Below are 22,173 nucleotides of genomic sequence, written 5' to 3'. Positions count from 1 at the left end.
AATTAAAACAATAAAATAAAATGTAGAAAATATAAAAAAGGGATCTTAGGAGTCACTGAATCCAATCTCACTATTTAGATGAAAAAACTGTGGCTCAAGGAGTTTGTAACTTATTCCATATCTCACAGACTATAAGTAGCAGGGCATATTCAAAACCAGGTTACTGTATACTAGAAAGATTTCCACTATGGGGCTATGGTCTTTTTTTAGGTAATGGTGGGACTAAATGACTTTTGAGGTCACTTCCATCATTGGAATTCTGTAATTCTGTGAGAAAAGGCTCTAAAATGACTAATCGAATTCATACTTACACTAACAAGGCAAGTCCCCAGATCACAAATAAAGGATCATGGGGGCAGAGGGCATTAGGGATTGATGTTCTGTATATAATGGATGCTTAATAAATGTTTATTGATTGACTATATATTATACCCAATATTATTAGTTGGCATTAGTTAGTTAATCTGACTAAGAGAGGAATATTAATTGAAGTGGTATGTTAAGATCAATTGAAATAAAGTGTTTTCCCTAAAGTCTATGACAAACTCCCATCAGCAAATTTAGAGTTCAGGGGCAAGTGAGCTCCAGCTTAGAGAGGAGGACATGTGAAAAGGCCTGATTCACTCTCAAAGTTTCTAGAAATCAATTTTTTGCTTTCTTCATATTCTTTTCATTTGTGTCACTTTTCCGCTGTTTCTTAGAGATTGACAAATCTTCCTTTCTCCATGGCATCTAATCTATTCTCAGCTCCCATGACAATTATTGCTGCCCAATGCTGCTGTTGTGGGGGATGATGTTGCAAATGAGTATACGGATAATTCTAATTTCTCCAGATTCTACAAAGTTCACAAATCCTTCCTCTGGACAAGATAAGAAGTTCTCCTTCCCTCCTCAAGCTATTCTTTCTCAGAGGTAGAGTGCTCTCTTTATTGCTTGCTGCCAGATGCTTGCTTGACTCCAAATCGCTCAGGTAGAACTTGATATTTTATAGAAAACTCCTAGAGAGCAAATCTGTTTTCTCAATCACTCAGAATGATTCCTATTGCTCAAGTACTTTTCATGTCCTTTTAATCAATCAATCAACTAATATTTTAAATACTTACTATGTGCTAGACACTGTGTTAAGAGTTGCAGATACAAAAAGAGGTAAAAACAACCTAATAGGGGAGACAAGTATATAAATAAATACAAAAAAGCAAACTATTGATGAGATAAATAGAAAATAATTAACAAAGAGAACTCACTAGAATTAAGTTCCTATTTTCAATCATGATTCTTCATGACCCATTTGGGATTTTCTTGGCAAAGAGACTAGATTGGTTGTCCTTCTTCATCTTATTTTACAAACGTGGAAACTGTAACAAACAGGGTGAAGTAACTTTACCAGGATCACACGGTTTCTGAGGCCACATTTGAACTCAGGTATTCCTGCCTTGAAGCTTGATGCTCTATTCACTGTACCACATAGCTTCTTCAGAATTAAGGGGACTTGAAAAAGGCATCTTGTTTAAAAAAAATGGGATTTTAGTTGGGGCTTAAAGGAAGCTAAAGAAGTCAGAGATGAGGAGAAAGAGTATTCCAGACAGAGATGATAGCCAGAGAATATGCCTGGAGCCAGAAGATATTTGTTTTTGAAAGGAACAAGAGACCAGTCTCATTGGATGGAATAGTATATGGCATGGAATAACCTATAAGAAGACTGGAAGGGTAAGAGAGGGTTAGATTATTTTTTAAATTAATTCATTCATTTTAAAGACACATTGCTTTATGAATCATGTTGGGACAGAAAAGTCAGAACAAAAGGGAAAAATATGAAAGAGGAATAAAAAAACAGAAAAAAGAAGTGAACATAGCATGAGTTGATTTACATTCAATCTCCATAGATCTTTTTTTCTGGATGCAGATGACATTTTCTGTACAAAGTTTATTGATATTGTTTTGGATCACTGAACCACTGAGTAGAAGCAAGTCTTTCATAGTTCATCATTGCACATTCTTGCTGTTGATGTATACAATATATGCCTGGTTCTGCTTGTTTTGTTCAGTATCAGTTCATATAAATCTTTCCAGGCCTTTCTAAAATCAGCTTGTGCATCATTTTTATAGAACAATAATATTCCATTATCTTCTATTCAGCTATTCTCAGTTAAAAGTATCACTTATTTTAAATGGAGTGAAGCAATCAAATTACTTTACTCAATCAAGCCCCTTCCTTACAATAATAAAAAATGCCAGATTACTAGATCCTTTTTGTCAAGCAGGTTCATGGATAAATTCTAAGATCTTTTGGCATATAGATTTCTGTCCTCCTAAGTAAGTAGAGAAGTCAGTGGGTTTTATTAATATTCCCAAGAGTGGTAAATACTCTATCTTACTCCTCTGCCTTGATATTCTTTATTTTGACATTTTTCTTTCTCCTGTGAAGAATGCTTAAGCATTTTAAAGCAATCACTATTTAGTATTGTACATTAAAATTCAGACTGATATTTGTCTCATTTCACTCTGCAGTTCTGCTTGCTTTACATTTTTCTTATTTTGCATTTGTGTGATGGATAATCTTAAAATATTTTTAATTGAAACAGAGAATTAATATCCCAAATGATTGAATGCACAAGTGGTTATGATTCCTTGACCAGTGATGGTTTTGTTCAGTCATCTTTAAGACATTTTTATCTTCTGCTTTTCTGATATTTTGATTGCTCACTCTCATTTTTCTCTGATAGAAGTCTCTCACTGACTGATGCTTTAGTGTGATAAAAAGAACTTCCTGTCTTCCTATGGATACTTTGCGTTCTTTGCTTCTTTTTGAAAGGTGGGAGAAAGTCCATAAATTGAGGACCCATCTGAACACACACACACAGCATATGAGGGCCTGGAAGACAGCTGAAGTTGGTAATTGCCAGACACCTGAGGAATAACATAGCAAGAATTTGCAGACACTCATTTAAATGGAAGGATAAGCTGGTAGTGGGAATTTCATCCTTTACTTGGCAGAATAGTTAAAGTTCAGAGAGAAATCATTAACCCTGAGAAGACTAATGGCTTGGCCACCCCATTAAGCAGTAGGTTACACCATGGTTAATTGTTTGCCTGTTTATGGGACTTCCTACTTCTACCCCCACTGGTATACAAATAGTTATGCTGCATTATAGTTACCACTGAAATCATAATCTTATCTCTGGGGACAATAAATGAAATATTTTATTTCAACTTTAAAGCTAGTAGAAAAACTACAGGCTACCACTGCAGGGGTGATATTTATCTTAAATAATTCAAATGTCAATCAGCTCTTTTCTTTTCAGAAATTTAGATTCCTATTAAGCAAATGTGAGAAAACATTTCTAATCTCAGAGATTCAATCTTGGGAACAACTTCCTTTTTCTATTAAACTGATGACTAAAGCATATTTGATGGGGACTAGCAGTGCAGGAGGTAAAATATGCCATTTTACAACAGGTCAGCTTAAACCATATTCAAAGTAGTACAAGAATGAAGAATGTTGTCATACCTTGCCACCTTGTAGGTGAAAAGAAAGGATTTGGCAACCACTATGAATTAGGGATAATGCTGCTATAGACTAGCAAATAGGGATAGAGGGACTTAGGAGGTTTGAACCAGAGGGGTTAACATTGAAGAACCAGAAGTCAGAAGTTAAGAACCTTTCAATTATGTCACTAGTATCTCTCAAATTCACTCCCTTTCTTTTATTACGACTTTAGGGTAGTGTAAATAGCATTTTTTTTTCTGTTCTATCCTAAAGGGTCTTCTTCCTGATTTGATTCTTTTGAAAAGACAAACTAGGATTTTTTGCCTCGATTTTAGCTAACTTTAATCACTGAATGAGTGTTATCTCAAAGTGAGATCTGGGAAAGATCTTAGCTTAAAAAGGCTAAAGTCTCCACTACATCTGGGACCATCTCTAGTTGTTTTGACCTGTATTTTGACCCAATACTCAGATAATTCTGGAGGAGAGAGTGAGGCTGGTGGCTGGTGTCTCAATTAAATCCAATTCACTTTCAAATTAAGACATTACCCACCTGATATCACTGGTTCTCTTTGAGAATGGAGAATGAGCAATAAACAGAAACAATATGATCTTTGTTAAGTTTTATTACATCATATCTAAACTACAAAATTTTAACACAATCATATCACACTCAAGCTCAAAACCTTTTGCTGGCTCCCATTGCCACTCAGAGAAAATTCAACTCCCTCAACTTGGATTTAGAGTCCTTTACAATCTGATTGTAGGCTACTTTTTTTTTTTTTTTTTTTTTTTTTTTGTACCTATAGCCTTTAAGTAATTATTGCATCATCATTGGATTGTGTTTTTAACTTGGTTTCTTAACTGGTCTTCCTGCTTATATTCTCAGACTTTTTCCTATGTATCCTTCATACAGATGCTGAAATAACTTTTTTAAAACACAGTTTTGCTTTTTCTCAAAAATCTTTAAGTCACCTTCCACTGACTATAATAAAATACAACTAGTAAAATACAATAGAAAGAGCACTGCATTTGGAGCCAGATGATCTAGATTTGCATCCTAGCTCTGCTATTTATTATCTCTTTGAACATGCTTTGACCTTTCAGATGTGTTGAGATGCCAATAGTTTATGTTGTTCATAAGAACTGAATGATATTCAAACACTGTCATACTCTAATTAATGTCTTATATAACAACCTGAGCCAGTCATATCAAAGTCAAACATAAACAGGGATCATTAAACCATGTCTAAGGATTGCTTCTGACTGTTTACTTACAAACTTACAAAACTATCTATTTCTCATTTCTAAAATATATAGAGAATCGAGTCCCAATTGATAAATGGTAAAAGGCTATAAACAGGCAATTTTCAGATAAAAAAAATAAAGAATTTTTAAAAATAATATGCTATAGTAATATGAAAAATGCTCTAAATCATTATTGATTAGAGAAATGAAAGTTAAAACAATTCTGAGATATCATCTCATACTTATCAATTGGCTAATGAGACATAAAAAGAAAATAATAAGGAAAATGAGGAAAACTGGAATGCTAAAGCATTGTTGGTAGAATTGTGAACTGATCCAACCATTCTATAGAGCAATTTGGAATGATGGCCAAAGGGCTATAAAACTGTGCCCTTTGACTGAGTAGTGCCACTACTAGATATATATCTCGAGATAATAAAATAGAAAAGGACCCACATGTACAAAAATATTTATAGCAGATCTCTTTTTGGTGGCAAAGAATTAGAAATTGAGGGGATGTTCATTATTTGGGGAATGGCTGAACAAATTATGGCCTATGAATGTAAAGGAATACTATTGTGCTGTAAGAAATGAAGAGCAAGCAGATGCTAGAAAAATCTGAAAAAAACTTACATGAACTGAGCTAAATGAAGGGAGCAGAACCTTAAAAAACAGTGTACATAGTAATAACAACTTTGTGTGACAATCAACTATGATAGACTTACCTCTTCTTAGCAGTACTATGATTTAAAAGTTCCAAAATCCTTATGATAGAAAATGCCATCTATCTCCAGAAAAAAAGAATTATGGAGTATGAATGCAGAGTGAAGATTATTATTTCTAGTTTTTTTTTTTTTTTACTTTCTTATGGTTTTTCCCCTTTTGTTCTGATCATTCTTTCACAGCATGACTAACATGGAAATGTGTTTAACATGATTTACATTTATGATATATCAAATTGCTTGCCGTCTTAAGGAGAGACAGGAGAGAGAGGGAGAAAAAAAATTTAGAACTCAAAATCTAATAAAAGTAAATGTTGAAAACTATCTTTACAAAAAATTGAAAAAAAAACCCTATTAATTGGGGAAAAACTCCCTATTAACATTACCTATTTTTATTATATTTTAGTTACTTTATTAGCTATTTTCAGCTACGTTTTAATCTAATTCTGCCATATGGCTGGTGGTCCCTATATTTGACATATATAGATGTAGAGGGTCACAGTCAGTGGGGAAACTCTGGGTGAGGTATAAGACGCTTCAGCCCAGAGGACACCTGCTAACAATGTTTGGTTTGGCTCCCCATGTCCTCTGAGGGCTCTCGGCCTTCCTGAGAAGTCAGGGGGCGGTGACAACCTGTGTTGATATTGGCAGAGGGATACCAGGTGGAACAGTGATACCAGGTTGCAAACTACGTACAATAGCAAGTTATTTATGTGGTCCCATGTGCACAGTGTTGTTTTTGTTACATTATGTAAAGAGGATGGTCCTTTATGGACTCCATTTTTCCCCCATCCTCAGGAGTCCCGCCTCATCACTTCTTCACTAGGAAGGTATATTTTAATCATCCTGGTGTGGGGGCTCTGGAAAGCAACAGTATGTTTTGTCATCCCAACTTGGGGGCTCTAGAAAGCAGGACACAACATATAGATTGTGCAGTAAATGGAGCACCAGGCTTGGAGTCGGGAATTTTCCTGAGTTAAAAAACAACAATGACAACAACAACAACAACAACAACAAACCTCTCTCAGACACTAGCAGTGTGACTCTAGGCAAGTCATTTAACCCTGTTTGCCTTAGTTTTCTCTTCTGTAAAATGATCTGGAGAAGGAAGTGGCAAAGCACTCCAACATGTTTGCCAAAAAATCCCTAATGGGGATATGGAGAGTTGGACATAACTAAAGCTACTGAACAGTAATACCAAAGTATATGCCAGGCACTCTGCTAAGCTCTAAGAATACAAAAAATTGTAAAAAGAAAGTCTTTGCCCTGAAAAACTTACCATCTAAGAGAGGAGATATCTTGTAAACAACTATGTACCAAAAACTATACACAGGATAAACTGGAGAGAATCAATAGAGAAAAGGCATGATAATTAAAGATGATCAAAAATGGCTTCTTGTAGAAGGTTGGTTGTATTTCATCTGCAACTTACATGAAGGAAGTCAGGAAAATCAAAAGGTAGAGAGAAGAAGGGAGAAGACCAGCAGTAATAACCTAAGCCCCTTCCTCCCAAGGTTAGTTTGAATATTACATATTCTCCCTTTCCCCCCAGTGCCTGGTCTTGCAAGACTGAGACAAGAATCCTGTAAATATCTCTCCCCCTTTCCCTGCCCCATTCCCTCAGGGACACCGGCAGAATTCCTACTTTCTCAGTCAGTAGATATAATCTGTTTCAATTATTCTCCTTGTTTTCTCTTCTTATTATATCTCCTAACAATACATCTATTTTACTTTATCATCTTGTAGTGAGCTCCATGTTACCTTCTTCTAGGGCTTCGATATTCTGAACCTTTCCAAGAATGTATTAAGATGATGTTCCAGTCAGTCTAATTACTTATTCTTTCTAGACCTATTTCTGAACTTTCCTATTTCCTTTGCATCTGCAAAATGCATATCTGTGATAGATTTCACTTTACATCTCTGCCTGGGAAAATCCTTCTCTTCCTACAAAACCTATTTTTCTTTTTTTTTAAGGTTTTTTTTTAATTTACAAAACATATTCATGGTTAATTTTTCAACACTGATCATTACAAAACCTTCTTTTCCAAATTATCCCCTTCTTCCCCTCACCCTCTCCCCTAAATGGCAAGTAGTCTAATACATATTAAATATGTACAATATATGTTACATCCAATATATGTATACATAGTTATACAGTTGTCTTGCTGCACAAGAAAAATCAGATCAAGAAGGAAAAAAAAAACTGAGAAAGAAAACAAAATGTAAGCAAACATCAGCAGAAAGAGTGAAAATGCTATGTTGTGGTCTACACTCTATTCCCGCGTTTCTCTCTCTGGTTGTATGTAGATGGTTCTCTTCATCACTGAACAATTGGAACTGGTTTGAATCATCTCATTGTTGAAGAGAGCCACGCTCATCAGAATTGATCTTGTATAGTCTTGTTGTTGCTGTGTACACTGATCTCCTGGTCCTGCCCATTTCACTTAGCATCAGTTCATGTAAGTCTCTCCAGGCCTCTGAAATTATCCTGGTGGCCATTTTTTACAGAACAATAATATTCCATGATATTCATATACCCAAACTAATTCAGCCATTCTCCAATTGATGGGCATCCATTCATTTTCCAGCTTCTACCACTACAAACAGGGCTGCCACAAACATTTTGGCACATACAGGTCCCTTTCCCTTCTTTAGTATCTCTTTGGGGTATAAGCCCAGTAGAAACACTGCTGGATCAAAGAGTATGCACAGTTTGATAACTTTTTGAGCATAGTTTCAAATTGCTTTTCCAAATAGTTGGATCCATTCACAACTCCAACAATGCATCAGTGTCCCAGTTTTCCCACATCCCCTCCAACATTCATCATTATTTTTTCCTGTCATCTTAGTCAATCTGACAGGTGTGTAGTAGTATCTCAGAATTGTCTTAATTTGCATTTCTCTGATCAATACTGATTTGGAACACTCTTTCATATGATTAGAAATAGTTTTGATTTCTTCATCTGAAAATTGTCTATTCATATCCTTTGACCATTTATCAGTTGGATAATGGCTTGAATTCTTATAAATTTGAGTCAATTCTCTATATATTTTAGAAATGAGGCCTTCATCAAAACCTTTGAATGTAAAAATGTTTTCCGTTTATTGCTTCCCTTCTAATCTTGTCTGTACTAGTTTTGTTTGTACAGAAACTTTTTAACTTAATGTAATCAAAATTTTCTATTTTGTGATCAGTAATAATCTCCAGTTCTTCTTTGGTCACAAATTCCTTCCTCCTCCACAGATCTGAGAGGCAAACTATCCTGTGTTCTTCTAATGTGTTTTACAGGCACACAGAAAGGTCTTAGGACCTGAGGCAAAACACCTATGACTAGAAGAGCAGAGGCAACAAGGCCAGAAAATAACCAGGTTGATAGCTAGGAAGGAAGAGGTCCTTGAAAGTCTGACCCCCTCTTTCCCAGCTCTGGCACACCTACTCATGCTTAATCCCTCTGAAATACTTCCTGTGTTGTGCTGTGCTATTTTAGATGACTGGGTTGTGATTATCAATCCCTCTGAAATACTTTCTGTGCTGGGCTATTTTAGATGACTAGGTTGTGATTATCATGCATTATTTTTTCCATAATTCAATTAAATAAAAATGATCCTCCCTTCTTGAATCTCTCATGACACTCAGTTTATCCTTTTCTATGCATGCAATCATATATTTCTGCCCCCTCCTCCCCAAAAAAGACAAAATCCATGAGAGTAGATCCTACTTTCATATTTATTTTTTTGGATTCTCAGGGCTTAACATATTGCCTAGTATAAAATAGGAACTCAACATAACTGTTTTTACTTGTGAAAATATTGATTTGTTATAGTTATTTTTTCCCAACTATTAGAGTCTTTGAAAGCAGATACTGCATTTTTTTTCCTGTTTGAATCCCCAGAGTTAAGCTTAGTACATTGTACATAGAACCTTCTTACTTAACATTTGTTGAATGAAATTTGAAATTGTGAATAGTTGCTTCTCTGAGCTTAAAAGGATTTTAACATGTAGTGCTTAGGGACTAAACCAGAGAAACTGCGTAAGACAGTACAAAGAATACTGCCTCTGGAGTCAAAAGATCTGGCTTCAAATTCTGCTGTGGTGCAGAGAATTCTAACATGTGTGAACTTGAATAAGTTATTTTATTTTCCTCCAGTAGTTTCCTTATCTAAAAAAATCAAGACGTTTGCTAAGATGACCTCAAAAGTGTCTTCCAGTTTTAAAGTTACTGCATTATAGTTAGTACATTGGGTTACTGCCTCAATTATTATCATTATTACTGCTCACCAAAGTGCTCCTTTGTCAAGCATTACAAGCTCAGTTTATTATTTTATTTTCAAGAAGTCTATTGGCCTTTGATGAGTATGTTTGACTTTCATGAATTTGGTTATATTAAGATAAGGAATTTTCCTTCAGTCAATACTTTATTATGCTAATAAACACTTAAACAAAGTTCAAAACAACTATTTGCCTTCAAATTGTATATGTAATGATAAAAACATTTCAAAAATCATAACTTTTTCCTGGGAATTGTTAACCACTTATTGATAAACAATCAATCCAAATAGTGTGTGTTGTGAAGGGCTGAAACTCTGAAAAGGTGTACTTTAATCAGATAGCAGAGCACTTAAGGCTAATTACCTATTTGATGTGAGATAATGATTCTCATATACATATATTTAGATGAGATGGTGATATGATGACTCAAATTACCACTGGTGCTTGCTGAATGTGTGGTGGTGAGGTAATGATAGGCAAGGATTGCAGGGCTGAGGGAGAAAGTCAGAGTTGCTCTGCTGAAGGACAAGGAGGAGAGAGATTTCAAGCTCTTGACTGCAGAGTCCAGGATTCATCTTTGGCAAGCCACATGACAGCTTGCCTGCCTCCTTCCCTTCTACCTCTGAAGACCAAGGACTTTGATTGATCCTGACTTTGACTGATCCTGAGGCCCTCCAGAGAACTAGCCTGGACATTATAATGTATGATGGAAAAGAGTTACATATGACAGTTTGTAATATAATCATATTCTAATTAGTTCAAAATTTAAAAAATTATTTCAGGGACAGCTGAATGGTGCAGTAGATAGAGCACTGAACCTGGAGTCAGCACTACTGAGTTCAAATCTGGCCTTAAATACTCACTATTAGGTGTGTGACCCTGAGCAAGTCACTTAACCCTGATTCCACCATGATTCCTCCTCCAACTTCCCAATAGAAAAGAAATGATGTAAAATATTGATGTAGAAAAACTTGGTAGAGTTGAATGAACTAATTCAGAGTGAAATAAGCAGAAACAAAACAATTTTTACAATAATGGCAACATTGTAAGGATGAACAACTTTGAAGATTTAAGAATTCTGACCAATGCAAGGACTAATCAGAAGTGCAATGCTGAAGATAAAACAAAGACAGAGATATGATGGCTTTGAGTGCAAAATGTAATACACATTTTTAGCTATAATCAATATGGATTTTTTTTTGCTTGATTATATGCATTTTGATAAAGGTTTTGTTTTTCTTTCTGGATGAGGAAGGAAAATAAATGCTTGTTATTTGAAGAATAAGATGAAATGAAACAAATAAACTTAACATTGTCTCAATCCCCTGTGTGATTAAAAATTCACATAAAACTTTTATCAGAAATAAATATAATCTCAGCAGTTCTGTACTCAACATTCTTAAACAACTTGACATAGCAACTCTTCTCCAGAGGGCATTATTAGTCATCCCTCCCCCCCCCCCCTCCAAAAAATGCAGAGATAATGTGAATGTCTATAGTATGCATGCTGAGAAAAAACAGTCTGAATGGATTCTTTTCACAGGGTGGTAATGAGGCAGCTTGATTTCCTTGTAATTCATCCTCAGCTTTACCTATAAAGTTTTTTTTTTTTTTTTTTTTTTTTTTTTTTGATTTCTTGCCACTACAGTATCATATGTGTGGTTTGAGGGGAAACTGTGCTTAAGCACTTAACATTTGTTTTTCAACCACAGACTATAAAACAGAGAGTAGAGTCACAGCTGGAGAGTTTTAATGGAGACAAAACACAAACCTGATGATCAAATGAGACTATTATACCTGAACATGTATAGGAAAAGGTAGCTGGATAGAAGCGTTAGGAGGGTAGGACTTTATTTCTATAGGACTTGATCTACAGGACTTTTTTTGATGCAAACCAAGACCAGTAACAATGGTTGTTGTCTGCTATTGTATACCTATGACCAGTTTAACAAGGGAGGGCATGAAAGACTTTCTTTTAGAAATCAATTCATATATTGCCCCTGTGAGGACTTATGAATGCAATTCATAAGCTTCAGGTGCAATTCCCAAGCATAGCATGTGTGATTCAAATGAAGAAAGTTAAGAGGGATACACACTGTATGTGATTTGTTAAAAATAAGACTTGTAGATCATTTTTTTCAAGTAGGGCATTTAAAAACCTAGACAGATAACAAAAGAAAGGTCATCAAACTTTGCTCTGTGAATTGTTTGACAGTAAGAAAAATGGGAGGTCCTACTGGAATTGTTGCTAGATTTGGTGAAAATCCCAAACACACACACACACACACACACACACACACCACAAATGCACCTCTCCTCCCAGCCAATCCAAAGGCCTAGCAGCAGACTCTCACATGGGTGCATTTTCATTATGGAATACCAGGCACCCCATTCAATTATTAAAGAGGGTCGTGTTATATTTATTACAAAGGTGGCTGATATTGCTGCCAATTGTCAAATTTCAGTTTGCTGTTGTTGATTTTCATGCATGAGAAACACACAGCGGCTGGATGGGGGCCAGAGCTCCATCAATCTCTCCAGGCTGCTTCGACCTCAGGATATGTAGGAGTAGTGGATAAATTGGAAGATCAATGACTTGTCCCTCCTGCTGCGCCAGCTGCTATTGAGAAATTAATATGAGGATCACTATAAATAAAAGATAAAAGATGATATGGCTTACAGTGTAAAATATTAAGGCTGGACACAATGTGCTGAAGTAATCTAAGCCAAAATCTAAGCAATTTAACCCTATGAAGGCAGCCACTACCTTTGTGAATTTTAGGTTGAAATAGAAATTGGGCTAGGAAGGTTGAGCATCCTCAAGGAATGAGTTAGAAGTCAAGGAGTGTGTTTAATGAGGGATTAAGAGCAACATGATGGCCCTCTAAGTCAAAATCTTTACAAAAAAAGTGAATCATTTGAAATTATCTTTTACCTTAGTAATAAGTTCAAATCTATTTCATACTGATACATAACTTTTTGTTTACAAAACTTTAAACATATCATCTGATATAGAGTAATTCCTGTGACAATTAGGGAAAGTTTTTTCATCCCATTTTACAGATGAGGAAGCTGAGGCCTAGAGAGACAAAATGACTTGTTCAAAAACACAATTATAAGTGACAGACTTGAATCTGATCCTAAATTGACTAACTAGCACCAGAGTGTTTCATGCTGCATTAATGACTAGTAGGCCACATAAAGGTGGAAAAGATAGTGCTGAATTTCAAATGTTGTCTCAAATATTTACTAGCTGTGTGACCCTTCCAAAAATCTTTTGACTTTTCTTAGTTTCCATTTCTTCCTTGGGTAATAATATTAGTAACATTCTGGGTTTATAGTAAGGATCAAATGAGACAATGTATGTAAAAAGGTTTTTAGACCTTAAAGAAATGCTAGCTATAGTAATGATGATTATCATGATGATGATGATAGTGATGATATAATAATTTTAACTTGAATTCCTCACTTAAAGATATATTAAGATCTAATAATAGTCTGTGGGAAGCTGATTTTGGATCACATCTTGACTTTGTGGAGATTAGAAAGTAGACAAGAAGCAAGAAAACCTGAGGAGTTAGATGGGTCTCTGAAGGAAGGAGAATGATGCTGTTGTTTCAGGAAAATAAAAAAAGTATTGTGGTCATGAAGGAAAAAAAATCACATGAATGTTAAGAAAGAGATGAATTTTGGGTGGGTAACCATATGCTCAAGATTGAGTCAGATCTCTTCTAGATTATTCCTCAACTCTTAATGTTCAAAACTTCCTCTAAACTTAAGTACTTATGCCATAGCTCTACCCCCAATACTTCTCTGCCCTTAAGAATTCCTAGCCACATATAATCCTTTTCATTATCAGTCAACCTGGCTGCCAAAAACATGAGAAACCAGGTAATAGTTGTACTATATATACATTCATTTGCAATTCCTTTTGAATGCTGTTCTGGGACAATGAGTTAAGATTATGATTCCTTAAAAGGCAAACTATTGGACTTAACTCTTGAATACTCCCCATGAATTCATTTGTACTTGGCAAAAGATATTTAATTTCTCATCCCATATGTCCACTGATTTTCTGTTAAATTCTTTCTCATCTTTTAATAGTCAAAGTACTTTAATTCATGGGAATATAGCACAAACATCTTCCTTTTTGAAGACACATGTACTTATATTGTATCATGCTGCAGATTATTTCCTTTTTATATGTAAATTACTGGCTGGGTGACAAAGGTTTATAAATAGCTCCAGATGTCATACAGAATTCACAATTCCAAATTCTGTGTTTGTGTGTGTATGTTTGTGTGTATGTATTTACATTTGTGTGTGTATGTGTGTGTGTTTTAAAAACCACTGTGCTGTTTCTTAAGGGTCAAAAAGTATGCATTACAAAAAAGGAGAGGAAAAAAAAATTAGAGATCAACGCCAGTTCTCCCTGCAGTGCCTGCCTCAGTTGAGAAATGAATATGAAGATCACTATAAATAAAAGATAAAAGATGATCTGGCTTTGGAAGTAAAATATTAACACCAGTCACAATGTGATGCATCAAAGTCTAACCAAATTAACCCCCTGGGATAAACAGGGGCCTTGTTTATGTTGCCTTTGAAAAATAGACCAGTGGAGGTATGGGAGAAGTTGATATATAGAGAGAGACATAGAGAAGCTTAGAAAAGAGAACTTAGGCTTTCTTGCATCTCAGGTATAGTCTGGTTGATACCTGCAAGAATTTTGTTTACTTTAAAGAAGATTCTATGAAGAATGCTAATGTGGTGTCTTATTGGCTGGTATGATGACTGGAAATTATGTGATTTTTTTCCCCTCTTTTTAAAAAAATATTTTCAAAGAGCTTCCTAGGTAAAAAATACAAGCATGCATGCATGCATGTGTACCTACATGCATGTTTTCCATTAGATTCTATGCTAATAATTTTTTGTATGAAACCATATGTGTCTTGGGCATTTTTCCATAAATTCATTATATAACGCACAAATTTCCAATTGGTAATTGCAGAGGTTTCATAACAGGAATTGGACAGGAGGTTAAGCAAACAGTCTAAGCTGCTAAGTATTTCTCTCATCACCTATTTCTTCTCTTCTCCTCAGTTCTTGGTCTTAGCCAGAGTAATTCTATTTTAGTTTTAATTTTTTGACAAAGGTAAGCTCTCATGATAGAGAGTCATCTCACCCCCTTTATTCTAACATTCTTTAAAGAAAAAAGCAGCAAGTGATCCTCTTTGAAAGGGATAAAACTTAAAACTGTGTTATGTTGCCAATTTTCAGTTAATAGGTATGACATTAATTCATAGAACATAGAGCCTAAATTGACCTTAACATCTAAGGCAAGCTTCATCTTTCACAGATTAGAAATTTGGCTCCCAGTGAGGAGAAATGACATATCCAATGTCTCACAAGTAAAAAGTAGTAGGGAACAAAATTTAAATTCAAGTTGTTTGACCCCAAATTCAGTGCTATTTTTACAGTGGGTGTGATATGAAAAAGTGGGAAGAAAATAACTTTGACATTCCTCTCTGAGGGGGGGAATGGCCTACATTAGAGTAAATGTGGTATGTGCTGGAAATCTAATTTCAAAGATGTGTGTTTTAGCAATGAAGATCAGTTCTGGACACAATTCCTGGCACACTCATAGATACACCTGCATGTTCAGTATATCAAAAGAAGCACAGAAGTGTGTTGAAAACTGCTTAAGTGAGAGACATAAACACAACTACAGATGAACAGACAGGAAATCAAGCCTTTTAACTGCTGGACTGCTGGCAAAGCAGTTACAGGGTGCAAGCTTCAGCCAACTTTCAATTGCAAGCCATCCAAGTTCATGCTGCAGACATGCTCAGGTCTCTGATTTTTGGCTGATTTTTCAAGGAGGATATCAAACACCCCTGTTTAATGTCAGGATGTGGTTCCCAAAACTAAGTATTGTGAAAATAGATGACCATAACCCAGGAGGGGGTTGAAGACTTTCAAACAGAAATTTCCTCAGTATTAATAAATATTTTTCTTCAGAGACGAACACATTTTTTTACAACAAGTTTATCTGTGCAGATGGGAAACAGATTCACAGAGGTATTCTTTAAGAAGTATATACTTGCAAAGTTTGCATATACTTTCAGAAGTATCTTCAGACTCAATCACATTAGATATCAAAAGTTCTAAAAATGATAAAAAGCAAATGTGCAATGTATTTGATTATGGGATTTGGTGATTTCCATAAAATTCTTTAATTTAGAGTTAAAAGGAATTTTAGATGTGTTGAAAGGGAGAATCTTGCTTGTAATCAGTGGAAATGAATTCAAATCATGGATCTGCTATTCATGACCTCAATGATCATGGGCATCCCTAGATTTCAATGTCTTTATCAATAAAATGACATGGAGTAGACAATATATACACTGTTTGCCTCCAGTTCTAGACAAATGATCCTATGATCTAATCCAATATCTTACAAACTTCCTTTGAAATCCTTCCTATAATATCAACTCAGTCCATTTTCTGATTGGAAAACACACACACATGCATACATACACACACAAGCAAGTAAGTTGCCTTTTCTATTTTTGGACAGCTTGAATTTTTTTTAAGTTCCTCTTGATGTTGCCCTACATTGTTCTGGAACTAATTTTTTTGGAAGGTTTGATTTTTGTGGAGTTTTTTTTTTTTTTTAACACTGGTGAGATCCCCTTCAACATACTAGCCTTTAGTTTATGTCCCCAACTGCATTAAGTTTCAAGACTTAATACTCACTTCCTTGGGTGTATCCACAGTGCATTGATGTAGTTTTCATTCTTTGGAACAATTCCTTTTCACACACATAAAGGTTTTCATTCCAAAGGTGGTCTAGATATTTTTTTCAGAGGTGAATGGGTCATTAGACTTCTCCTCTAGGTCTGTTCCTGTTTCTTACCTTCTCCTTTCCTTCTACCTATTCCCTGCTGTTCAGACACTGCCTCAATTGTGAGGTATACTTACAGTAAGACCTTCTTTCTTTTTTTCTGAAGTTTTTTTTTTAAGGACAATTAAATACAATAGATGTACTTTCATTTTAAGTGAAGGATACCATATACAGTTGAATGACATAGAACAGAAAAAGCAAATAATTGTTCCTTCAACCTGTGGACATTTCTTAACTAGTAGTGATACAGAGTATCAATGATTCACATGTACAATGGGAATGGATTCTGAGGTGATATAGTAAATAGACCATCGGTCTTGGAGTCAATAGGATCTGAGTTCAATCTCTCTTCGGACACTGGCTAAGTGAACCTGGGCAAATCACTTAATCCTATTTACCTCAATTTCCTCACCTAAAAAGTGAACTGAAAAAGGAAATGGCAAACTCTTTGCCTCTATATTATCTTTGCCAAGAAAACCCCAATAGGGTCACAGAGTAAGATTTGATTAAAATGACTCAACAATAACAACAACAATGGGGATATTTGCACATACAGAATGTTTTCTCTTACCCCATTTTCTTGTGTTTACTAGTTACCAGTTTATCCTTAAGCATACGCCAAGTTCATAAAGCAATAATGGCAAGGTTGACATCCTTTTGGATGCAAAAGAACTACCTACCATCTGTGCAGGGTAGTTTAACATTGCACTGAGCCTGGATCTTTGGACTCTTGATAAAGCTCTATGGAACCATAGTCTCACATCTGTTCAACAACATGTGTGAGTAAAAGGAAAAACAATGCCTAGTTTTAAACATTGAGATGAGGCACTCTTTCCTTGAAAAATCGCTACAGCAGTTTAACAGACGGGAAAAAAAGACTTATAGTCAGTGTTTTGTTGGAGCCAGCTCAAATCAGGTCCAGAAAATTGAAAGTCAAATTTTTGGTGTGAGCACTTATACTTCAGAAATTGACAAATGATACAAATTAGGGCTTGATTTGTTCTGTGGATTTTCTGGACTTAAGAAAGTGATGGAGAAAATGACAGTGATGAAGATTAAACTTGAAAGGATGCTGTCTGTACATTTTCTTTTTTACTACTAGAGAGCTGATTGTTAAACATTTACCAGTACACCCCAAATATAGAAATGAGCAAGTAGGTCAAAGCAAAGAAAAAAATCAGTCTGGTGGAAGAATTTACTTAGAAATAATGAAAAGAATGCAAGCTCATGGGAGTATATGAGGGCATCGTTATTATTGGCATAGTATTTCAGAAATACTAGTACATCCTCTAAAGCAAACAAGAAAGTCTAGTATGATAATGAATGAGCTAACTTTTTAATCTATTCTTGAGTAGTATGCCTACTGTAGCTCTATTCACCAACATTCCACTTTCTTAGCAGATCATCCTTTAGTTCAATAATAAAAGGTTAATGAAATTAGGCAGTGCAAATAAATAGGGTATAACCAATGGTGTTATAATAAAGCACTGAATAAAAATAACAATTACAGTAATAATGTCAACCAAGCTTCAACCTGGGTGGGGTAATCAAGCCTCTGCCTCAGGGAACCAAAATTTAGGTGGCACAAAATAGAGTTACTATAATAACTAATTTCCCTTCTCATTCAATCAATTAGTATTAATTACTCCTTGTATTATTTTCATTTCATGAACTGCAAAATGGATTTGAGTACACTGCTAGTTTGCTTTGAGCACAGCTGCTCACTCTGGGCACCAAAATTACTAGATAAGTCTTTGAAGCCAAAGTTTTCACTGTCAAAAAACATTCCTAAAGGAAAAGAAAATGGCTTAGAAGGGGTTGTCAAAGACAGTTCTTACAAACCTTGTGATAAGATTTATCATAGTTCCTTTTAGGTGATTTTCTGAATTTAAAATCCTAAATGCTCACCCAAGGTGATAGGAACACACAGTCAGAGAGGGTAATGGGGAAGGAACAGGAAAGAAACCCATATATAGTACTTGTCTTCTATTGGCTCCCCTAGTGGAGAAGTTTATTGAAAGGTGCAATACAGCAACCAAGAATAACACCATTAGAAGTGACCTCATAACCAGTTGTCTTACCTATTCAGACTTTCCCAGACCTCTGGGTTTCTCATGATGCAACAGTATATTATCAAGCTAATTTCGAAAATTAACGGGATTGAATGAGTGATGTTGCCTACCAGGACTTAAATATGTAACTTGATAGTAACTGAAGATGGGAAGTAGGGAAACTTCACCATCAACTCCACAGCATCTCTCACATCTAGGAGATTCTGCCTTAGATTCTCTGTTGTGTTAACAAAACACTTTGGACTTCCGGTTAAGATGGCAGAGAGGAGGCTCACAGTTGCATAAGCTCCGCGCTTTCTCTCACTATCCACTTCATTACAAGCCTCTGAATCAATGCTTGACTGAAAAAAACCCACAAATAGTTACCAAGAGAAGCCATCCTTGAGATCCGCCAAGAAAGGTCTGTCTTTACTGGAGGGCTGGGGCGGTTTTAGATCGGGCGCAGGCGGCGGGCAGCGGCAGTGAGAGCACAGGAGCAGACTGGAGAGGGGGTGGAGAGTGATCGTAGCCGTTTCTGCGGGGAGAGCTTCGCTACAGGTTTGGATAATTTCCTCCGGCAGCAAGTCAACAGCCCAGCAGAGAAGCTAAAAACACCGGGGCTGAAGAATACAACCGCAAACAGCTGGAGTCTCTCAGGACCTGGCCCCCCCCCCCCACTTCCCCCCCCTCAGTGACTCAGCACGCTTTGGGATCTCAGAGCGCAGGCGCAGCACAGTCCTGCTAGTGCCTCACTGCTGCCACCTGCAGTCTGTAGAGGAAGCTCGATAACACACCCAGCCCCCCCCCCCAAAGAAAGACTCCAGTTTTTTCTGTTTTTCTTTGGTAGTTTATCTCTGATTAATAGACAGAATGAGCAAGAAGCTGAAGAGGACTTTAACCCTTGACAGCTTCTATACAGATAGAGAGCAGACTCTAAATCCTGAGGAGACTAAAAACAGGCAGTCCCCAGGTGATTCCCCAAAGGAGGAGACATCTGTTCCTCAGCACAGATGAACCTCATAGAAGTGATTAAAAAGGCTCTCACAAGGGAGCTAGAAGAAAAATGGGGAAAGCAGAGTGAGGCTTGGCAAAAGGAGAGGGAGGCTTGGCAAAAGGAGAGGGAGGCTTGGCAAAAGAGCCTGGAGAAAGTTAAAGAGAGAGTGGATAAAGAAGTAAAATCCTTGAAAAATAGGATTAGTGAACTGGAAACAGAAAACAGCTCTCTAAAAAACAAAATTGGCGAAATGGAAAAAAATTCCACAGAACAAAAGAACTCAATTGGACAATTAGAGAAAGATTTTAAAAAAGTGAGTGAAGAGAATACTTCACTGAAAATCAGAATTGAACAAGTGGAATTGAATGACTCGAGGAGACAAGAAGAATCAGTCAAGCAAATCCAAAAAAATCAAACAATGGAGAAAAATGTGAAATACCTTCTGGGGAAGACAACAGACCTGGAAAACAGATCCAGGAGAGACAATCTGAGAATCATTGGACTCCCAGAAAAACATGATGAAAAAAAGAGCCTGGACACTGTCTTCCAGGAAATTATCAAAGAGAACTGCCCAGAAGTCATAGGAACAGAGGAAAAAATAAACATTGAAAGGATTCATCGATCACCCACTGAAAGGGATCCTAAAATCAAAACACCAAGGAATATAGTGGCCAAATGCCAGAACCCTCAGGTGAAAGAAAAAATATTGCAAGCGGCTAGAAAAACCCAATTCAAGTATCAAGGAGCCACAATAAGGATCACCCAGGATCTGGCAGCATCCACATTAAAAGATCGAAGGGCCTGGAATATGATATTCCGAAAGGCTAAGGAACTTGGTATGCAACCAAAAATAACTTACCCAGCGAGAATGAGCATCTTTTTCCAGGGAAGAAGATGGACATTCAACGAAGTAAGCGAATTTCATCTATTTCTGATGAAAAAACCAGAACTTAACAAAAAGTTTGATCTACAAATATAGAACTCAAGAGAAATCTAAAAAGGTAAAGATTAATCTTGGGAACTATATTTTGACTATATAGATGTATAAAGAATACATGTATACCTTGTTCTAGAAATTGATGTGGAAAGGACATTGTACCAGAAAAAGGGTAAAGTGGGGGTAGTACATCTCATGAAGAGGCATAGGAAACCTATTATATCTGAGAGAAAGAATGGAGGGGGATGAATATAGTGGGTATCTTACTGCCTTCAGAATTGGCTTTAAGTGAAAAATCTTAAGACATATTCAATCTATGGTGAAACTTCTCCCATCTCATTGAAAAGTGAGAAGGGAAAAGTGGAAAGGGAAGGAATAAGCTAAGGGGAAGGGAATACGGGAACTGGGAGGGAAAGGGGTAAGATAGGGGGAGGAACTCTAAGGAGGGGGGAGGGATACTAAAAAGGGAGGGCTGTGAGAAGCAAGGGTGCTCACAAGCTTAATACTTGGAAGGGGGGGAAAGGGGAAAGAAGGGAGGAAAGCATAAACCGGGGTTAACAAGATGGCAAGTAATACAGAATTGGTCATTCTAACCATAAACGTGAACGGGGTAAACTCCCCCATAAAGAGAAAGCGGTTAGCAGAATGGATTAAAAGCCAGAATCCTACAATATGTTGTTTACAGGAAACACACCTGAAGCGGGGAGATACATGCAGGTTAAAGGTAAAAGGTTGGAGCAAAATCTACTATGCTTCAGGTGAAGTCAAAAAAGCAGGGGTAGCCATCCTGATCTCAAATCAAGCTAAAGCAAAAATTGACCTAATTAAAAGAGATAAGGAAGGACACTATATCTTGCTAAAGGGTAGCATGGATAATGAAGCACTATCTATATTAAACATATATGCACCAAGTGGGGTAGCATCTAAATTCTTAAAAGAGAAACTAAGAGAGCTGCAAGAAGAAATAGACAGTAAAACTATAATAGTGGGAGATCTTAACCTTGCACTCTCAGAATTAGATAAATCAAACCAGAAAATAAATAAGAAAGAAGTCAAAGAGGTAAACAGAATACTAGAAAAGCTAGATATGATAGATCTCTGGAGAAAATGTAATGGAGACAGAAAGGAATACACTTTCTTTTCAGCAGTTCATGGAACCTATACAAAAATTGACCATATATTAGGACATAAAAACCTCAAACTCAAATGTAGTAAGGCAGAAATAGTAAATGCATCCTTTTCAGACCATGATGCAATGAAAATTACATTCAACAAAAAAGCAGGGGGAAGTAGACCAAAAAATAATTGGAAACTAAATAATCTCATACTAAAGAATGATTGGGTAAAACAGCAAATCATAGACATAATTAATAACTTCACCCAAGAAAACGATAATAATGAGACATCATACCAAAATGTATGGGATGCAGCCAAAGCGGTAATAAGGGGAAATTTCATATCTCTAGAGGCCTATTTGTATAAAATAGAGAAAGAGAAGGTCAATGAATTGGGTTTGCAATTAAAAATGCTAGAAAAGGAACAAATTAAAAACCCCCAGTCAAA

The sequence above is a fragment of the Antechinus flavipes genome, chromosome 1 (assembly GCF_016432865.1).
Source record: "Antechinus flavipes isolate AdamAnt ecotype Samford, QLD, Australia chromosome 1, AdamAnt_v2, whole genome shotgun sequence".
In the NCBI taxonomy this organism is placed as follows: Eukaryota; Metazoa; Chordata; class Mammalia; order Dasyuromorphia; family Dasyuridae; genus Antechinus; species Antechinus flavipes.
This window is presented reverse-complemented; position numbering follows the sequence as displayed.